We start from the raw sequence: 22,656 nt of genomic DNA, 5'->3' as shown, positions 1-22,656 counted from the left end.
ATAGCAACCCTACATACAAAAGAACGAAGCACCGCCCATTCCTGAGCCACTCTCACGATCGTTATCATGCTTGAGCCCATCGTTGCAGCCACGTTGTCAATCCATCTCTTTGAGGGTCTTCCTCTTTTTCGCTGACCCTCTATTTTACCAAGTACAATGTCCTTCTCCAGGGACTGATTCCTTCTGATATCTTCTTCTATCTTCCTTGTTCATTGTCCAGCTTTTGCATGCATATGAGGTGATTGAAAACACCAGAGCTTGGGTCAGGTACACCTTAGTTTCAAGGTGACATCTTTGCTTTTTAATGTTTTTGCAGCAGATTCGCCTAATGCAATGTATCTTTTGATTTCTTGACTGTTGCTTCCGTGGGTGTTGATTGTGGATCCAAGTAAAATGAAATCCTTGATAACTTCAATCTTTTCTCTATTTATCACGACAATGCTTATTGGTTCAGTTGTAAGGATTTTTATTATCTTTATAGTGAGATGTAATCCATACTGAATGCTGCGGTCTTTGATCTTCATCAGTAAGTGCTTCAAGTCCTCTTCACTTTCAGTGAGCAAGGTTGTGTCATCTGCATATCGCAGGTTGTTAACGAATCTTCCTACAATCCTGATGCCGTGTTCTTCATATAGTCCAGCTTCCTAGATTATTTCCTCAGTATATAGACTGAATAGTATGGTGAAAGGATACAACCCTGACGCGTACCTTTCCTGACTTTAAACTACACAGTGTCCCCTTGTTCTGTTCAAACAGCTGCCTCTTCATCCATGTACAGATTCCTCATGAACTCAATTAAGTGTTCTAGAATTCTCATTCTCTGCAATATTGTCCAGAATTTATGATTCACAAGTCGAATTCCTTCGCATAGTCCATAAAACACAGGTTAACATCTTTCTGGTATTCTTTCCTTTCCGCCAGAATCCATCTGACATCAGCAATGATATCCCTGGTTCCACATCCTCTTCTAAAGCCCACTTGAATTTCTGGAAGTTCCCTGTCAAGGTACTGCTGCAACGGCTTTTGAAAGATCTTCAGCAAAATTTTGCTTGCATATGATATTAATGATATAGTTCGATAATTTCCGTATTTGGTTGGATCACCTTTCTTGAGAATAGGCATCAATATGGATCTCTTCCATTTGGTTGGCTACGTAGCTATCTTCCAGATTTCTTGGCATAGATAAGCAAAGACTTCTAGCACTGCATCCACTTGTTGAAACACCTCAGTTGGTACTCGGTCAATCTCTTTAGCTACTGGAAAACACAGAAGTTTTGGGAAGAATTAAGAATCCTTTTGTATAATTTGTTGATAGATTTTATTATTTCTAGTTTAAAAAACATAGGTACGGTGGTAAAGTCTTTGGATGAGCAAAAGTTTTTAATTTTTATGAGGTCCCATTTATTTACTTTGTCTTTTGCTGTTATGCTTTTGTTATATTAGATAATCCATTGTTAAAAGCTTAGGCTTGATAGCATTGCCCGTGGCTTTTCTCCTAAGAATTTTATGGTTTTTGTTTGCGGATTTAGTTCCTTAATCCATTATGAAATTGTTTTTCGTATGGTCTGAGGCATGGACCCTGTTTCATTTTTCTGTATGTGCACATCCAGTTTTCCCTACACCATTTTTGAAGAGACTCTTCTTTCCCCATTGAGTGGACCAAGCGTCCTTGTCAAAAATCAGTTGAGCATATACATATGGGTTTATTTATGGACTCTCAATTCTATTCCATTGATTTTTGTGTCTATTGTTATGCCAGTACCAGGCTGCTTTGATTCCTGTAGCCGTACAATATGTTTCAAACTCAGGAAGTGTGAGTGTTCCAACATTGTTTTTCTATTTCAGTTTTGCTTTAGCTATTCAGGGCCTCTAGTCATTCCACATGAAGTTGAGGATTATTTTTTCCATTTCTATAAAGTAGGTTGTTGGAATTTGATTGGGATTGTGTTGAATCTATAGATAGCTTTGTGTAGCATTGACATCTTAACAATGTTAAATCTCCCAACCCAAGAACATGCAACAGCTTTTCATTTAAGTCTTCTTTAATATCTTTCAACAGTGTTTCCTAATTTTCATTGCAGTAAGTCCTTCATGTCCTTGGTTAAATTTAATCCTAGGTATTTTATTCTCTTAGACACTATTGTAAATGGAATTGTTTCCCTAATTTTCATTTCAGATTTCTTATTGCTGTTGTGTAGAAACCCAATTGAATTTTCTTTGTTGACTTTTTACCCTGTAACTTTACTAAATTCTTCTATTAGCTCTAGAAATTTTCTTGTGGAAGCTTTGGAGTTTTCTATATATAGGATCATATCATCTGCAAATAGGGATAATTTTACTTCTTTTCCAATCTGGATAGCTTTTATTTCTTTTTCTTGTCTGATTGCTCTGGCTGGGACTTCTAATACAATATTGAACTGACGTGCTGAGAATGGGCATTCTTGGACCAGATTTTAAGGGGAAAGCTTTGTCTTTCTCCATTAAATGTAATGTTGGCTTTTGGCTTTTCATGTCTGTTCTGAATCATATCAAGGTATTTCCCTTCTATTAAAATCTTTTTTAGGATTTTCATCAAGAAAGGGTGTTGAATTTTAACAAACACTTTTTCTGCTTCCATTCAGATAGTCATGTGGCTCTTTTCCTTTTTTTCTATGGTTGTGGTGCATTATGTGGGCTGATTTTCTTATGTTGGGCCATCCCTACGTCCCTGGAATAAATCCCATTTGGTCATGGTGTATGACTCTTAATGTGCTGTTGGATTCTGTTCATTAGTGTTTTGTTGAGAATTTTTTGCATCTATACTAATAAGAGATATTGATCTGTAGTTTTCTTGTGGTGTCTTATTCTGGTTTGGACATCAGGGTTATGCTGACTTCATAGAACGATTAGGGAGTAGTCCTTCCTTCTCTATATCTTGGGAGAGTTTAAACAATATCATGTCAGTTCTCTAAATGTTTGGTAGAACTCCCCAGTGAAGCCATCTGACATGGGACTTTTTTTGGAGGCTATTTAACACTGAGTCAATCTCTTCACTTGTTATGGGTTAGTTGAGACTTTCTCTTTCCTCTTGAGTCTGTTTGACTAGGTTGTGTGATTCTAAGAATTTGTCCGTTTCATCTGGTTGCCCCTTTCACCTAAGTTTTTGCTGTACTGTTGTCCATAATATTCTGTCATAATTCTCTTTATTTTATTGGGTTAGTTGTAATGTCCCCTCTTTCATTTTTTATTTTGGTTGTTTGCATCTCTTCTTTTATCTGTAAGTCTAGCTATAAGTTTGTCAATTTTATTTATCTTTTCAAAGAACCAGCTTCTGGTTTTATTTATTCTATTATTTTTCTGTTTTCAATTTTCATTTATTTCTGCTCAAATCTTTGTTATTTCCTTTCTTCTCTGGTTGGTTTAGGCTTAGTTTGCTATTCTATTTCTAGTTCCTGGAATTGTTGAGTTAGGTTGTTGATTTTAGATCTTTCTTCTTTCCTTATGTAGGCATTTACTGCTATGAGTTTCCCTCTGAGTACTGCCTTCACTGCATCCCGTAAGTTTTGATATGCTGTGCTTTCATTTTAATTTGACTGTAGAAAATTTGTGACCCATTGATAGTTTAAGCATGTGTTGTTTAATTTCCATATGTTTGTGTATTTTTCTGGTTTTATTCTCTGTTAGGTATTTTTAACTTCACACTGTTGTGGTCAGAGAGAATACTTTGTATGATTTCAATCTTTAAATTTATCGAGACTTGCCTTGCCACCTAACATGCGTTCTATCTTGGGGAATGATCCATGCACACTGGAGTAGAGTGTATGTTGTACTGTTGTTGGTGGATTGTTTCATATAGATCTGTTAAGTGTAATTAGTCTATAATGTCATTCAAGTCTTCTGTTTCCTTGCTGACCTTCTTCCTAGATATTTTTTCCAATATTGAAAATGGTATATTGAACCCTCTATTATTGTATTGTTATCTATTTGTACCTTCAATTCTATCAGTGTTTGCTTTACATATTTAGGGGCTGATGTTGGGTGCTTATACATTTATGATTGTTAAATATTCTTAATTAATTGTCCCTTTCATCACAATGTAATGTCCACCTTTATCTCTTCTGACAGAGTTTGTCTTAAAGTCTACTACTGTCTGATTTTAAAATTGCCACCCCAGATCTCTTTTGGTTATTATTTGCATAGAATATTTTTTCCATTCTTTCACTTTCAACCTATTTGTGCCCTTGGATCAAAGGTGTGCCTTTTGTAAACAGCATACAGTTGGATCTTTTTTTTTTTTTTTTAATCCATTCAGCCACTATCTGCCTTTGACTGGAGCATTTAGTCAATTCACATTTACTATAATTTCCAATAATAAGTGAGTTACTTCAGCCATTTTGTTATTTCTATATGCATGTTTTAAGCCTTCTTTGTCTCTGTATTTTAATACAGCCTACTTTTTTTTTTTTTTATTGGAGTGATCTAGCTTTGTTTCCTTCTCCTTTCCTTTTTTGTATGTTTTTAAAATATTTTCTTAGTGGTTACCAAAAGTATTACATTTAACAACTTTTATTTATAACATTCGAGGATAATTTGGCAGCGACATAACTTCAATAACATACAAGGAATTACATACACATAACATTCCTGTTGTTCCCTCCCCATTTTGTTGTTAACACTAATAACATCGTTATATTTCATGTGCCCTGTAACAGAATTTTATCACTGCTTTTTATACATTTATCATTAAAAAGCATGAAGAACAAAACAATAAGAATCACCAAGCATCAAACCAAACCAAACCAAACAAAACAAATACATTGCTGTCAAGTCAATTCCTACTCATAGCAACCCTATAGGACAGAGTAGAACTGCCCCATAAGGGTTTCTAAGGAGTGTCTGGTGGATTCGAACTGCCAAACTTTTGGTTAGCAGACATAGTTCTTAACTACTATGCCACCAGGGTTTGCATCAAGTGTGAATATCTTATTATTTGTACTTGTACTTCCTCATACAGTTTTTTAATTGGGGATCTTTCTTTATGTGTGTCTTTGAACTACTTTCTAGTGCCTTTTCCCTCCCACCTGTGGAACTCTCGTTAGTGTTTTTTGTAGGGCTGGACTGGTGGTTATGAACTCTCTCAGCTTCCATTTACCTGGGAATGTTTTAATTTCATGCTTATTCTAAAAGGACAGTTTTGATGGGGATCCAAACCCAAAAACCAAACCCACTGCTGTCAAGTCGATTCCAACTATAGTATTCTAGTATTCTTGTTTGACAGTTTTTTTTTCTTTCTTTCAGCATTTTAAATATTTCATTCTATGGCCTCAAATGTTTCTGAGGAGAAATCAGCACTTAATCTTATTGGGGATGGTTTGTATGGGACTGTTTGCTTCTCTCTCACTGTTTTCAGGATTCTCTCTTTATCTTTACATTTTGAGAACATAACTATGATGTGTCTTGTAGATATATCTTTGGATTTATCCTGCCTAGGGTTCTTTGTGATTCTTGGAATTTTAGACTCATGCCCTTTATTATATTGGAGAAATTTTCTGTCATTATTTCTTCAAATATTCTTTCCGTCCCTTGCTCTCTCTCATCTCCTTCTGAAATTCCTGTGAGTTGTACTTTAGGTCTCTTGTCGTTGTCTCATAATTCCATTAACCTGTTCTCAGCCTTTTGAGCATTCATTCTTGTTGCTCTTAAGCCTCTGTAATTTTAACTATCTTATCATTTGATTTGCTGATTCTTTCTTCTGTATGATTAAATCTGTTGGTAAAAGTGAAAATGCAAGCTACCAGCTGGAAGAATATCTTCAGAAACCACATATCTGATAAGAATCTAATAACCAAAATACATATAAAACTTGAACAACTTAGCAACGAAAAGACAAATAACCCATTCACCACCTGGGCAAAGAACTGTAATAAACATTTCACCAAAGAGAACATTCAAATGGCCACCAAACACATGAAAAGATGCTCAACTTTATTATACATCAGAGAGAAAGAAATCAAAACCACAACAAAATACCATTTCACTTCCACTAGAAAAGCTAAGATTAAAAACAAAACAAATAGAAAATAACAATTGTTAGTGAGGATATGGAGAAATTGGAACCCTTATCCATTGCTGGTGGCAATGCAAAATGGTACAGTCATTTTGGAAAACAATGTGGTGGTTCCTCAAAAAACAAAAATAGAGCTACCGGATGGCTCAGCAATGCCACTCCTAGGTCTATACCGAAAGAGTTAAAGCAGAGACTCAAAGAAAAAAAAAAAGACTTGTACACCCATGTTCAGTGCAATAGTATTCACAATAGCTAAAAGGGTGGAAATAACCTAAATGTCCATCAACAGATGAATGGATAAACAAAATGTGGTGCAATGGAATACTACTGACCCAGTAAAAGAAAAGAAAAGAAGTCTTAATACATGCTACTGCATGGATGGAGTTGAAGACATTATGCCAAGTGAAATAAGTCAATCACAAAAGAACAAATATTGCATGGCCTCTTATAAAAAGATAAGAAAAGGCAAAAGTCTATAGACCAAAGTTTCTTAGTGGTTACCACGGACAGAAAGGAGTAGGAAGGGTTGGGGGGCTTAAAGATTATTATAAGTTATGTCGATAAGTTGTAAACCTGTAAACAGTTGAATTGACAAAAGGTGTGATAGATATATTTACAATGAAAAAAAAAGAGCAGTTGCTGAACTGATTATGTAATCCAAAAACCTCATGGGATTTGGTTCCTTGGTTTGGGGGTTTAGTGTCATGCCTCCTTTGTCATGAGACCAGAAGGACTGGATGGTCCTCAGTGACCATTACTGAACATTTTGATCAAAGCTTCCATAGAAGACTCCTTATCAAAAGAGGAAAATGCAGAACAGAATTTCAATTTTTTTGGTCTCCAGACTTCCTGGAACCAGGAAGGTTGAATGAACCCCTGAAACTATTGCTCTTAGATAATCTTCAAATCTTGAACCAAAAATATTCCCTGTAGCCTTCTTAAAACCAATCAACGTTGTTGTTCTAGTTGGTTCCAGCTCACAGCGACCCTACATACAACAAAATGAAACACTGTCCAGTCCTGTGCCATCCTTACAATCCTTGCTGTGTCTGAGCCCATTATTGCAGCCATTGTGTTAATCCACCTTGTTGGGGGTCCTCCTCTTTTTCTCTGACCCTTGGCTTTACCAAGCATGGTGTCCTTCTCCAGGGGCTGGTCCCTCCTGATAACATGTGCAAAGTATGCAAGATAACGTCTCACCATCCTTGCTTCTAAAGATCATTTTGACTGTACTTCTTCCAAGACATGTATTCACTCTTCTAGCAGTCCATGGTCTATTCAATATTCTTCACCAACACCATAATTCAAAGGCATCAATTCTTCTTCACGCTTCCTTATTCATTGTCCAGCTTTCACATGCATATGAGGTCGTTGAAAACACCATGGCTTGAGTCAGGCACACCTTAGCTCTTAAAGTAACATCTTTGCTTTTTTTTAACACTTGAAAGAGGTCTTTTGTAGCAGATTTGCCCAATGCAATGCACCTTTTGATTTCTTGACTGCTGATTCCACCGGGTTTGATTGCGGATCCAAGTAATATGAAATCCCTGACTACTTCAATCTTTTCTCTATTTATCATGGTGTTGCTTATTGGTCCAGTTGTAAAGCTTTTTTTTCCCTCTGTGTTGAGGTGTAATCCATATTGAAGGCTCTAGTCTTTGATCTTCATCAGTAAGTATTTTGAGTCCTCTTCACTTTTTCAGCAAGCAAGGTTGTGTCATCTGCATATTGCAGGTTGTTAATGAGACTTCCTCCAATCCTGATGTCCCGTTCTTCTTCATATAGTTCAGCTTCTAGGATTATTTGCTCAGTACACAGATTGGATAAGTATGTTGAAAGGATATAACTCTGATGCACACCTTTCCTGACTATAAACCACGCGATATCCCTTTTTCTGTTCAAATGACTGTCTCTTGATCTATGTGCAGGTTCCATATGAGCACACCTAAAAAAGTGGTATGAAATTCCCATTCTTCCCAATGTTGTCCATAATTTGTTATGATCCACACAGCTGAATGAATTGGCATAGTTAAAAAACCTAACAAAAAAAAAAAAATAGTTTGCCTTAAATACTAAAAAACATCGGCCTTGAGCCTTATGTTCTTTTAAGAACTATCTGTGTGGGATCAGAGTGACAAGTGCAACTCAAAAGATTTGATAGAAACTTTTGGGAGGCAGTGAATTTATGTTAATGAGAGAGGAAGAACTCAGAAAAGAAGGGTGAGAATGGCTACACAACTCTAGAATAGAATCAATGTCACCGAATTGTACATGTAGAAATGGTTGAACTTGTGTATAATTTGCTGTATATATTCTTAACAACAACAATAAAATAAATTATAAAATCAGAAAATTGGAAAAATATAGCTATTATGACAATTATTAGAAAAATCATTATACCTGGAAAATTATTTGAAATAGCTTTTTTAATTTTTGAATGTGTTTAATACATGTTAAGTACACCTCTCATTTCCTGTTTAATCTTTACTAAATCATATCATCAGCTAATAGTCAATCTTAAATACAAGAAGGTATAATAACCAGAATTTGGTTTTTGCAAGGGTACACAAATAAATTTTGACATATATTTATTTTTCATTGTATTTTCTAAAAGTATCTTTTTTTCCTTTTAACTTGGGGTGAGCAGTATGACTATCAAGAACATATGAAATGACTGATTTTGAACACAGTTCAGTATTTATTCAGACTTTGAAGGAGAAAACCCAAATTGTCATGGACATAATGGTACACGAGCTGAGAAAAATGGGAGAAGGATGGAAGAATACAAAATTTGTCATTTTTTGCCTAAAAAAAGCACTCCTGTGTTCTCTGTAAGGGAAAACATCCTGAATATCAGTGATCTTGTAAATAATGTTACTATAAATCTCCAGCTTTCCCAAGGTAACACTGGCAGTAATTCTGACAGGCCTGCTGGCTCCCTACTATTATGACAGTATCTGCACACTGACTAGACACAGTGGTGAGAAAAGGGGCTTTTAGCACTTTTCTGTGTCATAGTTATTGCTGCTTACATAAAAGCCCTTTTATAGTCAGTATCCCTCTTTCTCAGCTTCCTTGACTTTAAAGCAATGGAAGTTATATTTCTTACACTTTAAAAAATAAAGTGACTTTGACTAGCTAGTAGCCAATGCCAGAATAGGATAATGCTGCTTGGTCTGAGTTCTAGCCCACACTTAAAACTCCAGTTAGCATTTAAAAAATTAAGATTTCAGAAAAGCTGATGAGAACATCAAATAATTACCCAACTATTAAATGTTGTTGTTCTTATTAGGTGCCATCAAGTCGGTTCTGACTCATAGCGATCCTATAGAAAAAGTAGAAATGCCACATAGTGTTTTCAAGGAGCTGCTGGTGGATTCAAACAGCCGTCCTTTTGGTTAGCAGCCATAGCTCTTAACCACTGCACCACCAGGGGTCCAACTTCCAACTATTAAATAGGTAGCTGAAAGCTTGTAAATTTTCTAAGACATATTCCTGTTTGGAGGGAATTATACATGTTCTATGAGATGAGATGAGAGTTGATTTTCTCTTCTATGATCCTCTATGAACTTCATGCTTCCTGAGAGGGTGCTTTTGATGTGTGGTATGCAATGGATGGGGTAACAGGGGTAAGATACAGTGATTACTACACCCCTTCTTTTTTCCAATTATCTATGATTTATCAGTTTTTTTTTCTATGTAAATTGAACAATAATATTATCATCTTCAGCTTGTCGACTCCTCTTACTGATTTGAAGAATTGTATTACTAGACTGGGTTAAAACATACTGTGGTGTAGTTTATGCTTATTTACATTGTTTGTGTTCTCTACTCTGTCAGAGGACTATGTATCCCCATTCTTTCCACCACTCCTCTGTCAGTTTGTTGTTCTGTGTGACTCGCGTGTTGTGATGTAGGAAGCTATGCCATCTGTATTTCAAATACCAGCAGGGTCACCCATGGTGTACAAGTTTCAGTGGAGCTTCCAGACTCAGACAGACTAGGAAGAAGGACCTGGAAGTCTATTTCTAAAAAAACTGGCCAGTGAAAATCTTATGAATAGCAACAGAATATTGTGTGATACAGTGCCAAAAGATGAGCCTCTCAGGTTAGAAGGCACTCAAAATAAGAGTGGAGAAGAGTTGCAAACACCCATTAATAATTGGAACATGGAATGTATAAAGTATGAATCTAGGAAAATTGAAAGTCATCAAAAATGAAATGGAATGCATAAAGATCCATATTCTAGACATTAGTGAGCTGAAATGGACTGGCATTGGCCATTTTGAATTGGACAATCATATGGTCTACTATGCAGGGAATGACAAATTGAAGAGGGATGGCATCACATCCATTACCAAAAAGAACTTTTCAAGATCTATCCTGAAGTACAATGCTGTCAGTGACAGGATAATATCCATACCCCTACAAGGAACACCAATTAATTAAACTGTTTTTCAGATTTGTACACCAACCACTAATGACAGAAATGAAGACATTAAAGATTTTCACCAACTTCTGCAGGTTGAAATTGATCAAATATGCAATCAAGGTACATTGATAATTACTGGTGATTGGAACACGAAAGTTGGAAACAAACAGTGGTTGGAAAATAAGGCCTTGGTGTTAGAAATGCCTCCGAGACCACATGGTAGAACTTTTCCAGACCAATAATTTATTCATTAGAAATACCTTTTCTGAACAACATAAACAGCTACTATACACAGGGACCTCATGTGATGGAATACACAGGAATCAAAATGACTACATTTGTACAAAAAGATGATGGAGAAGCTCAATATCATCAGTCAGAACAAGCCCAGGGACCCAGGTCATCAATTACTCATGTGCAAGTTCAAGTTGAAACTGAAGAAAATTAAAAACAAGTCCACAAAAGCCAAAATTTGACCTTCACAATATCCCAAATGAATTTAGAGACCATCTCAAGAATAGATTTGATGCCTTGAACACTAATGATCAAAGGCCAGAGGAGTTGTGGAATGACATCAAGGACATCATACTTGAAGAAAACAAAAGGTCATTAAAAAGACAGGAAAGAAAGAAAAGGCCAACATGCATGTCAGAAGAGACTCTGTAATTTGCTCTTGAACATAGAGCAGCTAAAGCCAAAGGAAGAAATGATGTAAAAGAACTGAACAGGAGATTTTAAAGGGAAGCTTGAGAAGACAAAGTAAAGTGTTATAATGAAATGAACAAAAGCCAAAATGGAAGAACACGCTCAACACTTCTCAAGCTGAAAGAACTGAAGAAATAATTCAAGCATTGAGTTGCAATATCAAAGGACTCTATGGTCAAAATATTGAACAACGCTGGAAGCATCAAAAGAAGATGGAAGGAAAACACAAGAGTCCCTGTACCAAGAACTGGTCAATGTTTAACCATTTAAGGAGGTAGCATAAGATCAAGAACTGATGGTTTTGAAGAAAGAAGTCCGTGCTGCACTGAAGGCATTGACAAAAAACAAGGCTCTAGGAACTGACAGAATACCTACTGAGATGTTTCAACAAACAGATGCAACGCTGGAAAGGCATACTTGTCTATGCCAAGACACTTGGAAGACAGCTACCTGGCCAACCGACTGGAAGAAATCCATATCTGTGACCATTTCAAAGAAAGTTGATCCAACAGAATGTGGAAATTATCCAATAATATCATTAATATCACATACAAGTAAAATTTTACTGAAAATAATTAAAAAATGTTTGCAGCAGTACATTGACAGGGAACTGCCAGAAATTCAAGCCGGATTCAAAAGAGGATGTGGAATGGGGGATATCATCGCTGATATCTTATGGACCTTGGCTGAAAGCAGAGAACACCAGGAAGAGGTTTACCTGTTTTATTGAACTATCCAATGGCATTTGACTATGTGGATCACAGTAAATTATAGATAACGATTCAAAGATTGGAAATTCCAGAACACTTAATTGTGCTGGTGGGGAGGCTGTACACAGACCAAGAGGCAGTCAGTTAAACAGAACAAGTGAATACTGCGTGGTTTAAAATTAGGAAAGGTGAGCGTCAAGGTTATATCTTTTCACCATGCTTATCCAATCTGTGTGCTGAGCAAATAATCTGAGAAGCTGAACTACATAAAGAAGAACAGGGCATCAGGGTTCAAGGAAGACTCATGAACTCCCTGTGATATGCAGATAACACAACCTTGCTTGCTGAAAGTGAAGAGGACTTGAAGCATTTACTGATGAAGATCAAAGACTACAAATCCTCACAACTGCACCGATAAACAACATCCTGATAAAGAAAAGATTGAAGTTGTCAAGGATTTCGAATTACTTGGATCCGTAATCAACACCCGTGAAAGCAGCAGTCAAAAAAGTCAAGGAAAGACCCTCGCTGTGCATCCTGGCAGATAATCCGAAGAAGTGACACCTAGCCCTTTCCAGATTCATACCTTTATTCAGGGAAACTTACTGACATGGGCAAGGAGCTGCTCTCCAGTGGCTGCAGGCTGGAGTGTTTTCCACAACCACCTAGCAAGGGACCCAAACTTATATACCATTCCAGTTGGGACCAAGGCTCATAGTTTTCTCCCACGTCTTTGGGCAGTCAGTGTTCCCAGGGACTTCGCGTCCAAGCCCAGGTGTTTTCCTTCTTGTTGCTATGGCATTCCTCAGCCTTGGCCGCTGGCCCAGTCATGCCACTCCCGGCCTTGTTCCTTAGTCCCCCATCCGAATTCATCCCCAGCATGCTTCGTGGAAGAGCAAAGCTGATTCCATTAGAGAGGGGATGCATATAGCTGAATAGCATTACCCTACACAGTCGTACCCTCTTTGCCAAAAGTGGAAACAAAATCCAACATATTACAGATACTACCCTAGCCACTGCGAAAGGACAGACGATTCCACTTGATGTCTTGCAGATTAAGCGTGAAAAAGAGCAGCCCCTGTTTGCAATGACCGGCCTTCGATGGGGGTTCTTCCGGGAAGCCAGCGTCAAAGTCAGCAAGTACTGCTATCTTTGGCCTCTAAAAACCAAAGCAGCCCAGTGTTTCAACACTCTTAAGGAGTGGCCGCATTCTCACCAGGCCTCCATCTCCTATAAGGGACCCACAGGGAGACCCTCTGAGGAGCCTTGGAGAGGCCCCTCCGCGCCCAAGTCTGTATTGGAAGATTCTGCGGAGGCTGGCGTCCTACTGAGCAAAGTGGCAGGCACCCCCTCTCGAGAGGTGTGCCCCAAGGATTGAGAGGTGCAGTGGTCCACCACTGAGCTGTCCATCACAACAGGCAACGAGGGGCTCGACCTGGCGAGCACCAAGGACTCCATGAACTTCTGCAACGAACCCAACAGGGTCTGCAAAGGAGACTTCACAATTATTGGTAGCAAGAGGCTGCCCGACCCTGCCCTGTGTCTCGCAGCACCGACTGTCTGTAAGCTGCACGTGCAAGCTGCTGCTGCCCAAGGTAGCAGGGGGCTCCTTCAGTATCCACAGCGAAGGCTCGGAGGTGAGGCCAGTGGAGGTGATGCTGCTCCACCACAAGATGCGCTTCTTCTGTGACCTGAGAAAGCCAGAGCAGGTGCTTGCGGGCCGGTTCAGGAGAGAATGGAGCTGGAGGGGCCATAGGGCAGACCCCAGGGAAGAGGCTGGCTGTCCCCTCGGTGTCGCCAGCGCCCCCTTCCCTGCCCTGTCATCAGCCCTGCACGCCCTGTGCCCTCATCTCGTGTGACAGCTGACCCTCCTCCACACTGGCCTCCGGGCCTCCTTCCAGAGGGTCTCCCGCTCTGTGGGTGAGAAGGGCCAGGCCTCTGTCAGCCTGGGGAGCCCAGCTGCAGTAGGAAGTGGCCCAGGTTGTCCAAGCTCCAGGGCTGCTCTCCTTCCAGGACAACTCCTGCCTCTCCCTGGTGCTGCTGTTGGTGAGCTCCTGGCAGTCAGCTCTTGTTTCCCTTCTGACCTCAGTCAAAAAACTTCCTTGAAGTGGGTTCCCTCTTCAGCTGTAACCAAAATACTAGTTTTTTGGTTTTTTTTTTATTTTTATTTTGCTTTAACTGAAAGTTTACAAATCAAATCAGTCTTTCATACAAAAATTTATATACACCTTGTTATATGCTCCTAATTGTTCTCCCCCTAATGAGACAGCTCACTCCTTCCCTCCACTCTCTCTTTTCCTGTCCATTGGGCCAGTTTCTGACCCCCTCTGCCCTCTCACCTAACCTCTAGACAGGAGATGCTAACATAGTCTTATGTGTCTACTTGATCCAAGAAGCTCACTCCTCACCAGTATCATTTGCTACCCCATTGTCCAGTCCAATCCCTGTCTGAAGAGTTGGCTTCAGGAATGGTTCCTGTCCTGGGCCAACAGAAGGCCTGGGGACCAGGACCACTGGGGTCCTTCTAGTCTCAGTCAGACCGTTTAGTCTGGTCTTTTTATGAGAATTTGGGGTCTGCATCCAACTGCTCCCCCTGCTTCCTCAGGGATTCTCTGTTGTGTTCCCTGTCAGGGCAGTCATCAGTTATAGCCAAGCACCATCCAGTTCTTCTGGTCTCAGGGTGATGTAGTCTCTGGTTTATGTGGACTTTCCTGTTTCTTGGGCTCATAATTACCTTGTGTCCCTGGTGTTCTTTATATATTGTCTTTTCCTCATATTCGTTGTTGATTTTGTTTCTGCTGAGTCTTTATTTTTTTCTTGTATTTTATTTTGTGGTTACCTTAATATATATATATTTTTTAATATTTACCCCTATTTTTTCTAAATTTAAACCTATCTTTTATTTCTTTGTATTGCCTTGTCTTCCTCGCCGTATGAAAGACCTATGACTACATTCCTCAATCCCTCTTTATTGTTTTAATGTTGTCTTCTTTTACATAATAATATCGTTGTTTCCCTATTTTGAGCAGTTTTTTAATCTTGATTTATTGTGATTTCCCTGTCTGGGTTGACATCTGATTGTTCTGTCCAGTGTTCTAGTCTTGGATTGATATTACCTTGAATTACCTGATATTATTGATTTTCTAACCAAAGAACTCCCTTTTGTATTTCTTGCAGTTTTGGTTTTGTTTTTACAAATTCTGTTTACCTGGAAATGTCCTAATTTCAGCTTCATATTTGAGAGACACTTTTACTGGATATATGATTCTTGGCTGGCAATTTTTTTGCCTGCATGGTTTCTGCCGAGTCCAAGCTTATTCTTATTGTCTCTCTTTTGTAGGTGGCTTTTTTTTTTTTTTTTTTTTCATTTATCCCTAACTGCTCTTAAAATTCTCTCTTTATCTTTGGTTTTGGCAAGTTTGATTATAATATGTCTTGGTGACTTTCTTCTAAAGTCTACCTTATGTGGAGTTCGATGAGCATCTTGGGTAAATATCTTCTCATCTTTCATAATATCAGGGAAGTTTTCTGCCAATAAATCTTCAACAATTCTCTGTATTTTCGGTTATCCCTCCCTGTTCTGGTACTCCAATCAGTCATAGGTTATTTCTCTTGATAGAGTCCCACATAATTCTTAAAGTTTCTTCATTTTTTAAAATTCTTTTATCTGATTTTTCTTCAAATATGTTGGTGCCAAGTGCTTTATCTTCAAGTTCAGAAATTCTGCCTTCCACTTGCTCAGTTCTGCTCCTCTGACTTTCTATTGAGTTGTCTACTTCCATAATTTTATTGTTAATCTTCTGAATTCTGATTGCTGTCTCTCTATGGATTCTTGCAGCTTATTAAACTTTTCATTATGTTCTTGAATAACCTTTTTAATTTCTTCAACTACTTTATCTGTGTGTTCCTTGGCTTGTTCTGTGTATTGCCTGATCTCCTTCCTAATTTTGTTCCTGATGTCTTGAAGAATTCTGTATATTAATCTTGTGAATTTTGCATCTGGTAATTCCAGGAAGGCACCTTCATCCAGCAGACCTGTCGATTCTTTGTTGTGAGAGCTTATTGAGGTGATCATGGTGTGTTTCTTTATGTGACTTGATATTGACTGTTGTCTCTGAGCCAGCTATAAATTATTGTATTAGTTTATTTTATGTTTGCTTCTTGCTTTGTTTTGTTTTGATATGCCCAAATGGGTTGCTTGAGTGAGCTAGCTTCATTATTTTTGCCTTTGGCACTCTGGTGTCCTGTCCCCAGATGGCTAGAGCTGTTATCAGGTATATCAGTCTAAGAGTCCATTCACCTTTCTTGTATGAATTCAGCTCAGGTGTCCAGGTAGCTGATCATCAAACGTGTGGTACAGGATCTGTCCTACAGTCTCGGGGGGGCAGCGTTGATTGGTGTAGGTACTGGTATCTCGTTGCAACAGGGGTTCACCCTCTGAACAAGGCAGGGGGCTAAGAATCATCCCCCAAGTGCCTCTGAGGAAAGCGTGTCCCTCTTCCCTACAGCATACAGGTGGGTAGGTTCTGCAGATAGACCATGGGCACCAAATGTTTTTGGTTGTAAGGACTGGGAGGTACCAGTTATCCTTGGACCCCTGTCACAGGTGGCTGGATGACCTGAGTGGAGCCACCAGTCCTTAGGCCCCTGATATGGGTAGGTGAGGACCCCATTTAATAGGCAAAGCAATGTCAAACATCAAACCTCCACCTCTCGACAGCACAGCTGAAACAGTTGGAGTCTGCCAACAAGGGCCTATTCTCCTGAAATAGTCCCACACAGGTCCATGCAGAGGGGAAAGTTATTCAAAGTCCACAGACCGTTTATGCCTGGACAAGAGCTGCTTCTGTCCTGAGCTCCCCAGGTTAGTGGAGCTGGCAAATTATCTTTTCCCCCAGTTGCAAATTTTATTCCTTCTCCAAGGCTGGGAGAATAGCTCCAGGCACTCAACAGGGCCTATCTCAGGCCCAGGGAAATCAACAACCACTGAAGCCAGCTTGGGGTCGGGGGACGCAGTAAAATTTTTGCAAGTACTTAGATTTTGCTGAGAGCACCATTGTTCTCAGGTTTCAGAGATGTGAGTTTCCCTGAGGAAACTGCAGCTGAACGCTACTACCAGCCCACTGCAGCTTCTCCTGGGAATGGTACCTGATTGATCTGGCTATTCAGGTCCAGCAACTCCTCTCCTTTTCTGAACCATGTCTCTCTCCCCCTACTGCTCAGTCCATTTTCTAACTTTGTCTTTGATGTTCAGGGCTCCAAGCTCATCATAAATGTAATTGTTTCCCTTTTTGGGGGAGGTCTTTGTTGTAAGAGGGTTTGCAGGAAACTCCTGGCTATTGTGCCATCTAGGCCCCGCCTCCCTCTAGTTACTTCTTTTTTAAGCAGTGGTTCTTAAGTGTGTGTTTGGATGAAAATCACCTGGGTTTATGTTGAAAATTGACTTACCTGGGGCCTACCCCAAACCTAATAACTCAGTGTGGGGTGGGCCCCAGGAATCTGCATTTTTTAAAAGTGCACCCCTCCCCAGGTGATTCTACAAGTGCTCCCTCACCCTTACTTGAAGAAATAGTGTTTGAGTGCAGTGGTCCAGAAACTTCTGCTCCTGTGCTCCCAAAAGCATTTTGAAGACTCAGGTATCCTCTTGACATTTAAGCTGGCATCTAACATTTTTCATCGTAAGTTAAATAGTTGCCAAAGTACGTACTTTCTGGTGTCCTATAATTATTGACATTTTAAAGTGAAGTTGTTACACTACTCTCTTAAATACATCCAATGCAATTTCAACACTGTAGCTATTTAACATTCATCATCCATTTAAAAAATAAATGAACAAGTTATTAAGTATTTGAACATTTTAAATTGGTTTTCCTCTTTGGATGTTTCCTTGCCACTTTATGCAGAGTGTTATCATGATGTCATCTGTCTTTATACTTGAAATTATTTGTTCATTGCCCCATCATCTTCTCACCAACACATCACATAAATGGAAATATATTTTTTTAGTTCCTGCTTTAAATATTAATTCGGTACAGAAAATGTTTTATCCTAATTATTGGTGCACATGTGATAAGAACAATATTAATGTAAATGTTTCGTGACTAAGCATTAACATTTTACTAGAAATATTTTCGTCTCAATTAGTTCATTTATCCAAGAATGCATAAAGGTTACTCACAGCTGCAGTGTAATGGAACATCCACCCAAGTGATTTGCCCACCAAGGGGGATTGGTCAGCTTTGCCATCCCAGGGGGCTTAAAAATGAGCCATCTTAGAGGTGGGAGGAGAGGATCTCACCATCACCAAGAAAGAAGAGCTAGGACTGGAGAGTGTCCTTTGGACCCAGAATTCCTGTGCTGAGAAATTCCTAGATCCAGGAGACAGAGAGAAAGAGCTATAACACTGGAGACAGTGAGAGACAGTGAGAAGCAGCGACAAAGAAACTGCGACAGCAGAACCAGGAGACTGTCAGGAGATGGCACGATGAGCTTCCCAGACCATGGAGTAATAAAGCTGAGTGACTTCAGGCAGGGCGCTTCCTGGCAGAGTGGGGTGCCTCCAGACAACTATTGGCAGAACTAAAAGAGCTTTGTAACACTCACCAAGCAGAATAGAGGCTAAGGGGCCAGAGAGAGGCATGGCTGAGAAGAAGCTGTCCTGATTGAAGGACTGTATCCTGAGCACTCCTGAACTTGAATTGCAACCTGTTACTTCCCCAATAAGCTCCATAATTGTGGGCGGGGGGGGGGGAATCAAGCAACATATTGCATTGAGCAAATTTGCTGCAAAAGACCTCTTTAAGTGTTAGAAAAGCAAATATATCACTTTGAGGACTAATGTATACCTGATTCAAGCCATGGTATTTTCAGTTGTCTCATATGTATGCAAAAGCTGGACAATGAATAAGGAAGACCAAAGAAGAATTGATGCCTTTGAATTATGGTGTTGGTGAAGAATATTGAATAGCCTATGGACTGTCAGAGAATGAATTGGTGTGTCTTGGAGGAAGGATAGCCAGAATGTTCCTTAGAAACAAGGATGATGAGATTTCGTCTTATATGCTTTGAACATATTATCAGGAGGGACCAGTCCCTGGAGAAGGACATCATGATTGGTAAAGTAGAGGGTTATGGAAAGAGAGGAAGACCCTCAATGAGATGGACTGACACAGTGGCCACAACAATGGGCTCAAGCATATCAATAATTGGGATGGTATGGGACCTGGAGCTGTTTTGTTCTGTTGTACATAGGGTAGCTATGGGTCAGAATTGACTTGATGGTACCTAACAACCACAACAACATCTATGCTATGGCTCCCTGGAGGAGGATTATATTTCCCTGCCCCAGTGGTGGGCTTGGCTATCTGACTTGCTTTGACCAAGAGAAGGTGAGTAAGTGTGCCCGTATTAATAAGAACTTTAACTGTGATTTCAAGGTGTGGTTCAACCCTTCGTGTTTCTTCTCTCCCTTACAAAGACAATATATCTTAGATAGGGTCTGATTTTTCTTTGTGGGTCCTAAAATGAGAAACCATGTAGTTCAGCCAACCTACAGTAGACCTATAACCTAGGACAGAGCCCAGCCAACTCAATTAATATGAAGAAGAAATCAATGTTTGGTATTGGGAGCCACTGAGATTTTGGGATTATTTATTACATTGCAAATGTGTCTGATTAACACACATTCTAAATGGAAGAAGAAAGAGCATCATACTAGATTAGATCAGAAACTTAAGAATGTGGAGTCAGAGAGCCAAACTAAGTACCTCAATTCTCTACTGCCTCAATAATGTTGTGTAACAAACCATACTAAAGCTCAGTATCTTCAAAGAGAGGCATTTATTTAGCTCATCAGTTTGTCTGTAGATAATATCAGTTGTTCTGCTTTAGGTAATTCTTTAGGTCTCAGCAGGGATTATTATTCATCTATCTGGCAGTAGGTTTAATGTTGACTGGGTCAATGAAGACCACTAGGGCCTCATTCTCCAGAAAGCTAGCCCAGGGATGTTCCGACGGCAATGGCAGAGCATAGTAGCAAAAGCAGACATGCACGGGGCTTTTTTAAGTCTTTGCAGGAGTCATATCTGCTAACATCTTACCAAAGCCAGCCAAACAACATCTTGACCATATGGGAGTATTCTATAGAATGACATAACAAAGGGTGGGAGTACTGGGAAGGGTGAAGATTTGAAGAAACTTTGCAATCTGTCACACCAAGATTAGGCATAGTGCAAGGATGGCAGTCACAGGTAGCTGGAGTGAAGGAAGCGCCTTGGCTCAGACTGCACATCTGAATGGGATTTAAAAAGAAGTATGAGATCTTATATACTTGGATCCTTCTGATGGCTTTTGTACACCACCCAATGCTTATTTGAAGATTCCAGCTTATCTTCTTCTTCATAGGGTCTAACCAAACTGTGTTCATGCTAAAGCTAGTTATTCTAACAGACAAAGGTTGCTGTGCTCTCTGATGCGTCTTCCATCTAACTGTGAGGCTGGGCGCACACGTGAAGAGGCTACAGGAGAAACAAGTCAGCGCATGCGCTAAGCCTTGATGCTGCTAACCGCAGCCTGTTGCGAGGTTCGGGAATCTGTTATTTAGGTATCTGACTTTGCTTTTGGATAAAGTGTGGTTTGCATGGGATGGGAAGAATAGAGGAAAAACTGCCAAGAAAATATGTCATTTCTTCTACTAGATGACAATTCTCTAGACGTTTGAGAGCAGAAGAGAGGCTAAGCGTCAAGATTTAAAAATGCTTCAAACTATTGGGGGGTTCTTATTACAGATTTTCTGATGGAGAGCTTTTGAGATGGTATCTGATATTTCACGTCAGTGATCCAAAAATGAATTGAATCTCTTTGGGTACATTCTATATTATTCTGAAATGAAATTCTGCAAATCTTATTTTCCCCGATAAGTTAAATTTTTTTCCCTGTTAGATAAAAAGAGGAAATTTGTGTAACAAAAAAATACATAGTTCTTAATTGAGTCATCTTTGCTATTTATGTTTTTCTTTGGATTAATGACTATTGAAATTAGGTTTTTATTTTACTAGGTTGAAATATTCCTAATACTGATGCGCACATTGAATTGAGTGTTAAGATAGTTGGGGAGAGAGAAACAAAACATAAAATGCTTTTGGACCTGAGAAGATGGTTAAGAAATTTCCTTGGCTTTACTTTTTCTTTGAAGTCTAGGTGGGGGTTGCCATCTCTGCACCCTCTTGGCTACACACAGGAGAACATCTTGGCAATAGTCCCATCCCCAGGAGTCCCTTCCTCAGCTGGACGCCTCAGTCTTCATGGTACTGTGGAAAATGTCCATGAGTAACTCAGCCTTAGGTACATTAAGTTGCAGCCCAGAGAGGAGATTCACTATAATCTTTGAGCAAAGGTAGGAAAGAGGTGTCCACAGGTTTTGGATGTGGCCAATCCTTTATCAGGTAAGTTTATTTACTCTTTAAATAGGTATATGAAAGGCACCTTCTATAAAAATAAAAAAAGCTAATAAATAATCATGTTTTAGTAGACGGATTTAAGAGCTATAGCTACTAAACAAAAAGTCAGCAGTTCGAATTCAACCACCACTTCTTGGAGACACTATGGAGCAGTTCTCTGTCCTAGAGGGTTACTATGAGTTGGAATTGACTCTACAGCAATGGGTTTAGTTTTTTTTTTTTTTGATATATATACGTACATATATGTGTATATGTATATGTATATGTGTGTGTGTGTGTGTGTATAGATATATATATACATATAAACAATCCCTGGGTAGTGCGAACTGTTAAAGCATTTGGCTGCTAACTAACACATTGGCAGTTGGAGTCCAGGCCTCATAAGAAAGGTCTGGCTATTTAAAAAAAATTTTTTTTTTTTTTTACTTAAGAAAAATCAGTTATTGAAAACCCATGGAAAACAGTTCTACTCTGACATACATGGGGTTGCCATGAGTCAGAATTGACTCAATGGCAATTGGTTTTTATACATACAAACACATGAATGCATAGATTTTATTCCTCTCTTCAACATTGCTATCTTTGAAATCTCCGAAAATCCTCCATATGCAACTTCTATTGGCAATATGGAATTTGGTTAATGTTGGAGAAGAAAATAATTTATGTGATCACGAGAAAAGCAGAACTTTGTTTTTGAACAATTGTGAGCTGTTTTCCTTTTCATTTGGTCCTGTAAACCTTAAGAGAGATATTGAAGAAACAGAAACCAGCACCCGGAACACTTAAAATACTTGAAGAACCAGACCTTGGAGGCAAAAGTAAAAATATTGGGATTATTCAGTCTGGAAGAGATCGGATTAATTCTCTTTAATTACATTATCAGCTGTGTACCCGTAGAGGCAGAAAAAAGATCTTACTGCAAAATGCGTAGTGCATTGTCTGGTACATGTTGGTCATCAATAAACCTTAGCAATGACAGTCACTATTTAGTCACAGTGCCTGGCATACAATGAATTGCCTGTATGGAGAAATCAGTTTCGAAAAGCATTAGGTGAACCACAAGGAGCCCTGGTGGTGCAATGGTTAAGCACTTGGCTGTTTACCAAAAAGTTGGCAGTTCGAACTCACCCAGCTGCACCATGAGAGAAAATACCTGGCAATTTGCACTCGTAAAGGTAACAGCCTAAATAATCCTATGGGATAGTTCTACTCTATTACATTAAAAAAAAAACAGTGCTATTGACTCTATTACATGGGACTGCTATAAGCAGGATTGGCTGGACTACACCTAACAACAACAACATG

The 22,656-nt window shown here is 39.2% G+C and overlaps 1 pseudogene; it reads left to right on the top strand.

Annotated features, from left to right (window-relative positions):
• Window positions 1-13,752, top strand: part of LOC100661431 (acylglycerol kinase, mitochondrial-like) — a 49,417-nt pseudogene extending 35,665 nt beyond the window's left edge.
• Window positions 13,753-22,656: the final 8,904 nt, after the last annotated feature.

The sequence above is a fragment of the Loxodonta africana genome, chromosome 4 (genome assembly GCF_030014295.1).
Source record: "Loxodonta africana isolate mLoxAfr1 chromosome 4, mLoxAfr1.hap2, whole genome shotgun sequence".
Classification (NCBI taxonomy): domain Eukaryota; kingdom Metazoa; phylum Chordata; class Mammalia; order Proboscidea; family Elephantidae; genus Loxodonta; species Loxodonta africana.
The sequence above is the reverse complement of the archived record's forward strand: the minus strand, read 5'-3'. Positions and strand labels throughout refer to the sequence as shown.